This window comes from Bos mutus, chromosome 24 (assembly GCF_027580195.1).
Source record: "Bos mutus isolate GX-2022 chromosome 24, NWIPB_WYAK_1.1, whole genome shotgun sequence".
In the NCBI taxonomy this organism is placed as follows: domain Eukaryota; kingdom Metazoa; phylum Chordata; class Mammalia; order Artiodactyla; family Bovidae; genus Bos; species Bos mutus.
The window spans coordinates 12,512,318-12,523,935 of record NC_091640.1 but is presented as its reverse complement, the minus strand read 5'-3'; positions in this window follow the sequence as shown (position 1 = coordinate 12,523,935).

The following is an 11,618-nucleotide window of genomic DNA, read 5'->3' as shown; positions in this document are numbered from 1 at the left end:
ATCCTCACAAAGGTAGGGAACAGGCTTGCGGATGTAGAAGGGGAGGGAGAAAGTGGGATAAATTGCGAGGTTAGTTTTGACATATATACACTGTGTTTGCTGTATCTGACTCTTTGCAACCCCATGCACTGAAGCCACCAGGCTCCTCTGGCCATGGGATTCTCCAGCAAGAATACTGCAGTGGGTTGCTATTTCCTCCTCCAGGGGATCTTCCCAACCCAGGAATTGAACCCATGTCTCTTATGTCTCCTGCAATGGCAGGCAAGTCTTTTACCACTAGCACCACCTGGGAAGCCCGATATACACATGACCACGTATAAAAGAGAGAGTTAGTGGGAAGCTATCATATAACATAGGGAGCTCAGCTCGATGCTCTATGATGACTTAGAGAGGTGAGACGGGGGAGTGGAAAGGAGGCTCAAGAGGGAGCCAATACATGTATGCACAGAGCTGATTCATGTTGTTGTACAGCAGAATTTAACACAGCATTGTAAAGGAATTATACTCCGATTAAAAAAATTCTTCAGAAAGGAATGAAGATTTCTGTGAATCTTCAAGTGAATGTGTGAGTGCATGAGAAAAGCCTTGAGATGACTTGCTAGTTGCTGCATGCATTTTTAGTAACCCTGCTAATGAGCCTCACTACACAGAGATGAATCTTGTGTTTAGAGTCTGGGATACGGCCAGAGGGTGCTGCTGGGACCCTGGACTTTCTTCACCAGGTGTCTTGGGGCCACTGACGGGAGGAACTCTGCTTGTGTAATTCTCACAGCCACAGACGGCTCGATAACCTTGGGTAAGTTATTTGACTTCAGTTTCTCCCAAGCAAAGTTAAAATAGCAACATTAACCTACCCCCCACAGGCATGTTAATAAGTACATTTTTCCCCAATGTGCAATGTACGATTTTTCATTAGTCATAGGGCTACAATAATAGTTAATTGTCCCTAGTTCTCCTTGTTATTTACTGCTCACTCAAGCAAAAGATGTTACTGAAGGGACTGAGTTGGTGGTGTAGGTGGGAGGGAAGTTGCAAAATATGCTGATGTACCAAATAAGTGGCAAAGATAATATAAAATGCAATCCAGACCACAGAAGACCTTCTGATTTTCATCCCAACTAATCAGTAGGGATTCTATTGCAAACTCATTTCCTTATCTCCTATCTATAAGTTGGTTCTTCTGCCAAGGACTTAAGGACTCAATTTATCATCTCCCTAAACAGGTCCTTTGGCTGCCAGTGTGCCTTGGCTCTGCCTCTATCCAACTGATTTAAAGCAAAATTGATCCTGACTTACAATATTTGTGCTCTGGGTTTTAAATGTAAGTACCTAAGTACTCAAGTAATAGACAATGCAACACTTACCCCGTGCGCATGTGACTTTTCCTCCCCCAATCTCCTTTTTTGAATAATGTCTTCAGAGTCCACCAAATGTATCATACTACAAAAGACCCAACTTCTCTCCTTCTATCAGGACTTAAGAAAACAATAAATAAATAAAGACAAGGCAAAGGAAACTTTTGGAAGGAAGAGTCTCTAGAACATCAAAAATCAAAGCAACTCACCAAGGTTTATATCTCCATTGAACCGTCTCAAAATTTCCAAGACACTGATTGGTCAGTTGAAACACTAACTGCACTGTTTGGTTCTAGACAATAAAGACAGAGAAACAAGTCAGTAATTGTATTGAGCTGCTCAAGAGAGCAGCTGAGAAATAAAAACTGCCTGCAATGTGGGAGACCTGGGTTTGATCCCTGGATTGAGAAGAACCTCTGGAGGAGGAAATGGCAACTCCCACTCCAGGATTCTTTCCTGGAGAATCTCATGGACAGAGGACCCTGGCAGGCTATAGTCCACAGGGTCGCAAAGAGTCAGACACGACTGAAGCAACTTGGCATGGCATGGCTCAATAGAGATAAATCATCAGGGCATCTAGAAAGTAGAAATAGGTCATTAAAAACATTTTAAAAGTGTGAACCAACTAAACATACTGTGTATCCAGTCCAGTTTTATACTAAACTGGATATATGTCTCCCTAGCACCTGGAACTTTCCTTTTTAGCTTAGGAATATCTTTCTTATCATATGATTCTCTCACTTGATGTTCTATTTCTCAGATTTATAGCCACTTCAACCCTATTTTCGGAGAAGGCAATGGCACCCCACTCCCGTACTCTTGCCTGGAAAATCCCATGGACGGAGGAGCCTGGTAGGCTCCAGTCCATGGGGTGACTAAGAGTCGGGCACGACTGAGAGACTTCACTTTCACTTTTCACTTTCATGCGTTGGAGAAGGAAATGGCAACCCACTCCAGTATTCTTGCCTGGAGAATCCCAGGGATGGGGGAGCCTGGTGGGCTGCCGTCTATGGGGTCGCACAGAGTCGGACACAACTGAAGCGACTTAGCAGCAGCAGCAGCAACCCTCTTTTTGCTCTTTTCCTCTGCTGCAAGTTAAACGAAAATCATAACGCTCTAGAATCATTAATGTTTCAATTTTTAGATGTTAGGGATAATATAAATAATGATTCTGCAAATGAGAAAACTGAGACTTGAAAGGGTTTTCCCAAGATGCACACTTAAATTTACAAACTTCTATAAGATTCATTAAAGAAAAACAAAATCAGATTTGAAGGGGCACGTTTAACTTTACTTGGAAAAGAATATTCTTTCTAATTTTCAGTTTAAATAAAATACTGGTCTATTAAATATATGTGTTAAACCATATGGATTGACATTTTGGGAGGTTTAATATTTTGCAGTATGTTATGGATGAATGTTAAAAAAAAGTGAAAGTGTTAGTTGCTCAATCATGTCCAACTCTTTGCCACCCCGGGAACTGCAGCTCACCAGTCTCCTCTGTCCATGAAATTCTCCAGGCAAGACTCCTGGAGTGGGTTGCCATTCCCTTCTCCAGGGGATCTTCCCAATCCAGGGACTGAACTCAGGTCTTCCACATTACAGACAGGTTCTTTACTGTCTGAGCCACCAGAGAAGCTCATGTTAGATATATTCAGCACTAAGCTGTGAATATCAGAGTGTGATTATATCATAGTAGTTGAATAGTCACAAAGATAGGGTATCAGATACAGTTTATTTATTTAGTACCTGTTAATTCAGTCCAAGTCAAACATCTTTTAGATTTATCTTTCTTACTACTCTACATTTCAGTTCAGTTCAGTTCAGTCGCTCAGTCGTGCCCGACTCTGCCACCCTATGAATCACAGCACGCCAGGCCTCCCTGTCCATCACCAACTCCCAGAGTTTATTCAAACTCAGGTCCATCGAGTCAGTGATACCATCCAGCCATGAGATCCTCTGTTGTCCCCTTCTCCTCCTGCCCCCAGTCCCTTCCAGTTTTAATCAGTTACAAACTGTCAATTTGTGATTTTTCTGCAATGCCTTCTGTTCTTCATTCCTACTATATTTTCTCCTTAGATCAAGTTGGCAAACATTTTTAGTCAATGACAGATAGTGAGTATTCCAGGTTTGAGGGGCTAAACAGTCTCTGTCATGACCATACAGCCTCACCACCGCAGCACTGAAGCAGACAAAAACAATATGTAAATGAATATAGCCATCTTCAGTAAAACTTTATGAACAGTAAATGTGTGCAGATCTGTCTTAGAACATTTTACTACTGAATTTTATCTGGATTACTGCAATAACCCTAATCTAAATCTTTCATCCAATCCTCAATAATTCGAATCTGATCATGCCATCAGATCAGATCAGATCAGTCACTCAGTCGTGTCTGACTCTTTGCGACCCCATGAATCGCAACACACCAGGTCTCCCTGTCCATCACCAACTCCCGGAGTTCACTCAGACTCACGTCCATCGAGTCAGTGATGCCATCCAGCCATCTCATCCTCTGTCGTCCCCTTCTCCTCTTGCCCCCAATCCCTCCCAGCATCAGAGTCTTTTCCAATGAGTCAACTCTTCGCATGAGGTGGCCAAAGTACTGGAGTTTCAGCTTCAGCATCATTCCTTCCAAAGAAATCCCAGGGCTGATCTCCTTTAGAATGGACTGGTTGGATCTCCTTGCAGTCCAAGGGACTCTCAAGAGTCTTCTCCAGCACCACAGTTCAAAAGCATCAATTCTTCGGCGCTCAGCCTTCTTCACAGTCCAACTCTCACATCCATACATGACCACAGGAAAAACCATAGCCTTGACTAGACTAACTTTAGTTGGCAAAGTAATGTCACTGCTTTTGAATATGCTATCTAGGTTGGTCATAACTTTCCTTCCAAGGAGTAAGCGTCTTTTAATTTCATGGCTGCAGTTACCATCTGCAGTGATTTTGGAGCCCAGAAAAATAAAGTCTGACACTGTTTCCCCATCTATTTCCCATGAAGTGATGGGACCGGATGCCATGATCTTCATTTTCTGAATGTTGAGATCATGCCAGAGCCTGCCTAAAACTCTGTTGCCTACTGGAAAAAGTCCAGCCTCTGTTGTATGTTGTATAAGACCGTCAAGATTTCGTTTCTATAAAACAGTCCTAACTCATCTCTCCTTGTACACAGAATTACATTATTCATTTTATGAAAACTGGACTGTGTGGAGTTCCAGAAATATGTTATGAAGGTACCTTCCAGGTCTTTGCATATATTGCTTTTTCTATCTGGGTTGTAATCCCCCATCAAAATCTCTGACTTTTCTAAATTTTACACATCTTTAGTCTTCATCTTAGATGTCACTTCCTTCAGGATGCTTTCCTTATTCTAAGACTGGAATAAGTGTGTCTCCCATGTATACACATTTTTAAAAAATCAGATTCATTGTCACATAATGTTGTAATAGTCCTTTCTCCCACACAATATAAATTATGAGGGCAGAGAACTGTTTATACATCACTGCGTCCTTGGACCTGTCATTGCAGCACAGATTAGGAGATAAAATAAATGTTTGTTAAATGGGCCCATGTATATGTTAATACTTTGGAGAGGAGTACAAATATAATCTACCCAGAATGGCAAAAATAATAACTAATGGATAACACTTGAGAATTTGTGAATAACTTTCACATGTGACAACTCACTTCATTAAGCTTCCTGCTCACATTACATACGCTTTTCAAAAATCATCTCTATTTACTGCTGAAAAACAGAAAACAAAGGCAACAAAACTAAGAAACTTGTCCAAGATTAAAGACTAAATAGCATCATGTTAGTTTTTTTTTTTTTAACACATAAATCTTTCACTTTTTTTTTTTAAATTTTATTTTTTGGCTGTGTGGCATGAGGGATCTTACTTCCTGAATCAAGGATCAGACTGGTACCCTCTGCCTTGGAGATGCAGAAATCTTAAGCACTGAACTGCCAGGGAAGTCCCTAAATCTTTTAATTGTTATATGGTAGGAAGTTACTATCAGTCATTTTTTTTTTTTTTAATGTGAACCATTTGTCAGTCTTTATTGAATTCATTATAATATTGCTTCCATTTTATGCTTTGGCTTTTTGGTTTCTGGCAGCCAAAAAGTAAAACATAAAATGGAAGTAATATTGTGGGATCTTAGAATGTGGGATCGTAGCTCCCTGACCAGGGATCAAACTCACACTCCCTGCATTGGAAGGCCAAGTCTTAAGTCCCAAAGTTACTATCAGTCCTTACATCAGGATAAAACCTTTAGAAGAACGTGATTTAATAGTAATATTATTCAAGGTGGCACTGAATTTACTTCTCCACAGAATCCATGTCTAATGTGGACTTAAGCTACTATCTATCTCAACAGTGAGAAGGTAATCCCACCAAAGGTGTCACAGTCTGACTCCCCTCCAGGCTGGGCCCAGAGTGCTCCAGTCAAGTTCACACTGTTTTGCCAGTTAACTACTGCAGAACCTGCTAGAAGAGGACAGCTCCTAGCTGGCCACGGTTCTAGTGAATGATTCATTAGGACTGCCACCAGCTGGGGAACATCCCTCTTCCACTGATTACTTGCTCTCATCCACCCACTTATCTTCATTAAAGACTTTGTTTCCTCTCAACAACTTATCTCCAATTTTCCCATTTAAATCTATTTTTTCCCCTGGCTTTGAGGTTTTAGGTACACTCTTTTCCTTCCCATATCAATGCTAACCACAAACTCCCTATGCAATGAAAGTTTAAATCCTAAACTCAGTCTCGCTCTTGAGACACAAACAAATGTCACAACGTTCAGTATTGACTTCATTAGCATAAGGTATAGACTAATAGAAAATTAGCCCTCTGATCAGTTATTGTGACCCTTAAATAGACTTTTTCTGACTGAAGATAATAACTATTAGTCTTCCCCTGCCAAGGACAAGTTTCAATTTACATAGCTCAACTTCTAAACAAGTCAATTAAAAGCATTTCGGCAAGTGAATGTTAGATTTTTCACATTCTAAAATTATTTAAAAAATACACACTCAATAGGCGATGTGAATTTTATTTTCCTTTCCTCTGTATTTCAGTGATATTGAATGGAAAATAATAAAGGTTACTTGGTTTTGAGTGGTTAATTTTAAAAATATGTTCCTGGTTATTATGATTCTGGCACCCTGATCTTTTTGTTAAGCACTGAATTCTAATCTCAGAATTTTGCTAATAATACAATTAGTGGAAAAATTGCCACCTGGTAATTTCTGAGCTCATTCTTTACAATCATTTTCTGATAATGGGTACCATGTTGCCAGTATCCAATCTCCTATGAGTTTTGAAAAAAAAAATCATTGTAAGTTAATTAAGTTTCTTGACTAATTTCCTTAATAGCTCAGGGCATTTGTCATTCAGACCTATTGCTTAATATATGTCATGTTTCCCAAGCATTTTCTCACTTATTCTTTATAAATAGCATTTTTTACAAAGACTTCATTAGTTCCTAATTGTTGAAATTTATCTTCTTCATTACACCTGCTAACGACCGATTTTACACTGAGTTAATTTTCCCTGGTATTTTACAGTTATTATTATATCTTATATCCTTTGTTTATTACAGGATTTAAATTATTCCAGTATATTTTACCTTTGGTTTTGAAAACAGCTAAAAAGTCCTTTGTGCATAATCCATAATGACTAAAACTGAACAGTTTGAGAATAAAGATTTTTTTCTTCATTAGAAGTTATGTAGTAACATTACATCTGCATCCTGCCAAGGAAAGCATTAAACAGGTTTGGCTACTGAAGCTTATAACTCATTCAGCTTTTGTTTTAGACATATTTTACTATCAATCCAACAAGGTGATCTACCCCAGCATCTACACTAGAAGTCTGCCTTACTAAACTTTGGTCCTAAGTATTTACATTTTGGGCTTCCTTGGTGGCTCACTGGTAAAGAATCCTCCTGCCAATGTAAGAGACTCTGGTTTGATCCCTGGGTGAAGATGATCCCCTGGAGAAGGGAATGGCAACCCAGTCCAGTGTTCTTTCCTGGGAAATCCCATGGATAGAGGAGCCTGGCAGGCTACAGTCCATAGGGTGGCAAAAGAGTCCGACATGACTTAGTGACTAAACAACAATTACATTTTAATTCTTTAGAGGTTACTTAGGCCATTTTTGGTTTGGGTGTACAATTTTTAGTCTTTCATATTTTAGTGTTTTCATCTGTAATTTTTGTCTCTATTTCAAAATTTGCATCCAAAATGCATTTGAATATGAAAAAATTTAAATATTTTGAATTTAATAGCTATCTGCCATACTGACGGAGAAGGCAATGGCACCCCACTCCAGTACTCTTGCCTGGAAAATCCCATGGACGGAGGAGCCTGGTAGGCTGCAGTCCATGGGGTCGCTGAGCATCGGACACGATTGAGCGACTTCACTTTCACTTTTCACTTTCATGAATTGGAGAAGGAAATGGCAACCCACTCCAGTGTTCTTGCCTGGAGAATCCCAGGGACGGGGGAGCCTGGTGGGCTGCCGTCTATGGGGTCGCATAGAGTCGGACACAACTGAAGCGACTTAGCAGCAGCAGCCATACTGAACTTTTAATTTCTCTCCTTTTGTTTGTACACTGTCAGGGTCACGGTCTGAGAGCCTAAGTGGGACTTTAACATTTACAGTAAGAGTTTGCAGAACCCCTGTAGGTCCAGGAGTAATTGATAGGGTTTTATATTAATATGTGCTAAAAATGACATCCAAGGTCAAAAACAGAAAACTAACACATGACTATATAACACAGAGAGTCCATTTCCTTTGTTAATTTCTACCTCAATGGCACCCCACTCCAGTACTCTTGCCTGGAAAATCCCATGGACGGAGGAGCCTGGTAGGCTGCAGTCCATGGGGTCGCTAAGAGTCAGACATGACTAAGCGACTTCACTTTTACTTTTCACTTTCCTGCATTGGAGAAGGAAATGGCAACCCACTCCAGTGTTCTTGCCTGGAGAATCCCAGGGACGGAGGAGCCTGGTGGGCTGCCATGTATAGGGTCACACAGAGTCGGACACGACTGAAGTGACTTAGCAGCAGCAGCAGCAGCATCAACCAAGAATTAGGAGTTTGGGGCCACTCTCCATCCTGCTCATCTTCCAACTTCCAGTTTCAAGCCTAGGCTGATGGCTCCACAGGCTTCCCTGGTGGCTCAGCTGGTAAAGAATCCGGCTGCAATGCAGGAGACCCCGGCTCCATTCCAGGGTCGGGAAGTTCTCCTGGAGGAGGGCGTGGCAACCTATGCCAGTATTTTTGCCTGGAGGACCCCCATGGACAGAGGAGCCTGGTGGGCTACAGTCCATGGGGTCACAAAGAGTTGGACACGACTGAGCGACTAAGCACAGATGGCTCTGCCTCGCGGACAAGACTTCATTCCCCTCAGGGTCCCAGATTCATTCCCCCTTTGGCTGCAGGTTAAAGGTAGGTCTCACCCAGAGCTTTTGCTAGAACTTCGGGCCCATCTGGATCTTAATTCACACCAGCGATTTCCATACAAGCCTGTCCCTTCTGCCCACCCTGCCTCCTTCTCACCCTCCTCTCCCCACTGCCTACCAGCTCCCACGTCCTTTTTCCTCTTGTTCTCCTTCCCACAGCCCCGCTGCCAGGAGCGGGGTCCAGCCTCTCCATCTGGAGGAGCAGATTCCGCTTCCCTCACAGCTACTCTCAGAATTGACAGTTTCACTGAAAACAAACAAGAAAGCCCACACTCAAAACACAAACAAGTACAACACTCACTCCCTTCCTTCACCGAGCACAAGGCGAAATGCAAGAGCCATGGTCTCATCTTCCAATCTTGCATGTTGGATTGTCTTATATTCTTCTTCTTTCCAGAGGGTGGACATCAACTGGCCACAGGGGAGCACTGAGATGCCCTCACCACCTCCACAGCTGCTCAAGATGCAACATTTGGATGTCAAGCAAGCATGGGCATGCTTAGTCACTTCAGTCGTGTCCAACTGTCTGCAACCCTATGACTGTAGCCCACCAGGCTGCTCTGTCCATGGGGATTCTGGTAAGAATACTGGAGTGGGTTGCCATGCCCTCCTCTAAGGGATCTCCTGACCCAGGGATCAAACCCACATCTCTTATATCTCTTGCACTGGCAGGTGAGTTCTTTACCACTAGTGCCACCTGGGAATCCCATAATGTAAATAGACCCCTTCCTCTTCTACCATATCGCCTCCGACTCCCTCCCCTTCAAATCCAGGTTCTTTAGTTTGGCAGAGTCCAAAAGACATTTAATCATGGAGTCCTGAAGGCACATGGACACTCAGTATGAGGCCATCTCAACTGAAGAGATCTGTCTCCCTGGGGTGGCACCTGTTTATCCACTCTGGCCATTCTGTCACTGGGTGGAGAGCTGGCCAGGTCTCCTCACAGAGTTCCCCGCAAAGTCTCCATCTCCTTCCTTAATCTCCTGTGTCCATGTCCAGCCCCCCGAGGTGTTTCTTTTCATCCTCCTCATCCTTTTCAGTGCATTGTGGTCCTTCAGGATGGTCTGACTGTCACTGATGGCTTGTTATTGCCTGGCTTTCAGGTCTCGATTCTCAAATGGCTTCCAAGCCGTGGAGTGAGAAATCCTGGATGAAATGTTACAATCATTTATGTTATATCAGAAGCATTTCAGCTGGGATCTCAGAAGTCCTTGGTGCACAGGAGGTGGCTCTCACTGCCCTCATTCTAAGGCATTATTCTCATCAAAGCTGACTGCTAGTAGGACTTGGTCTTTTGAGTCTAAGTACTTCTCACATAGAATCAGGACAATTCATGGTGAGGCCAATCCTTCCTTGACAGTGGGGAGGGGCTGTGGAACTTTGAAAACCTGTTTGATGGTAAGTAGCAGGCCTAGACTGGCATACAGGGATATTTGGGGGCATTGCTATTAATATCTTAGAGTGGTTGGCAGATGTGTTATTTCCTGAGATACCACTGGGTGGAAAGTGGGTTAGGGACTCAGGTACAGACTGGATGTTAACATTGTTCTAAAATAGAGAAGCACTATTGTGATGAGGCATGAAGCAGCACACGATGGAGGAATCTAGTTTCAGATGGAAACTTGCTGCTGCTGCTAAATCGCTTCAGTCTTGTCTGACTCTGTGCGACCCCATAGACGGCAGCCCACCAGGCTCCACCATCCCTGGGATTATCCAGGCAAGAACACTGGAGTGGGTTGCCATTTCCTTCTCCAATGCATGAAAGTGAAAAGTGAAAGTGAAGTTGCTCAGTTGTGTCCGACTCAGTGACTCTATGGACTGCAGCCTACCAGGCTCTTCCGTCCATGGGATTTTCTAGGCGAGAGTACTGGAGTGGGGTGCTATTGCCTTCTCCCAGATGGAAACTAGTCTTTGATACATTAGAGAGTTGACTCCTCATAGAAAATATGAGCCTGTAGACCAAGGACGGCAAACTCCCTGAGGGTGAGGGATAGTCAAGTGTGGCTCCATGGGTGGCAGGGAACCTGAAAGATGAGGCAGAGAGAAGTAGGTGGGAGACTTCTAGAGAGTGAAGGAGAAGTCAGAGTGCCTTTATCTGGTGAGAAAAGTCAGAGTTTTGGTGTCTAGAGCGTATCTGAGTTTTCACCTGCTACTTAACAAAGGATCACAAATTAGTGCCTTAAAACAATGTCTACTTATAATCTCAGTTTCCTAGAGTCAGGACTCTGAACATGGTATGGCTGGGTCCTCTGGTCAGGGTCTCACCCAGCAGAGGCCAAGGTGTCAGTTTGACTGTATTCTCACCCAGAGCTAGGGTCTTCCTCCAGGCTTGCCTGAATTGTTGGCAGAATTCAGCTTCTTGTGGCTGTAGGACTGATGTCCCTGCTTTCTTGCTGGCTGCCAGCCCAGGAGATGTTCTCAGCTCCTAAAAGTTGTTGTGAGTAATGTAATATGTGCCAGGCTTTTCACATTGACTATTTCATTTAACCCTGTAAACCAGAGGTCAGCAAACTTTCTTACAGAGCCCAGTAGTAAATATTTTAGGCACTGCAGATCAACAAGCAACATCAAACCTATTAGTTAGGTACTTAATATAACTATTTAAAATGCAACTATTTAAAGATACAAGAGCCATTCTTAGCCTGTGGGCTATAAAAAGCAAGCTGGCTGAATTTACTAGTGTGCCTGCTCCTTGCTCTTAATAATCTCATTAGGCTGAAGTTAATACGCATCCCCCAGATGAGTAAATGGAGACACAGGGGCTTTAGATAAAAAAAAAAAGAAAGAAAGAAA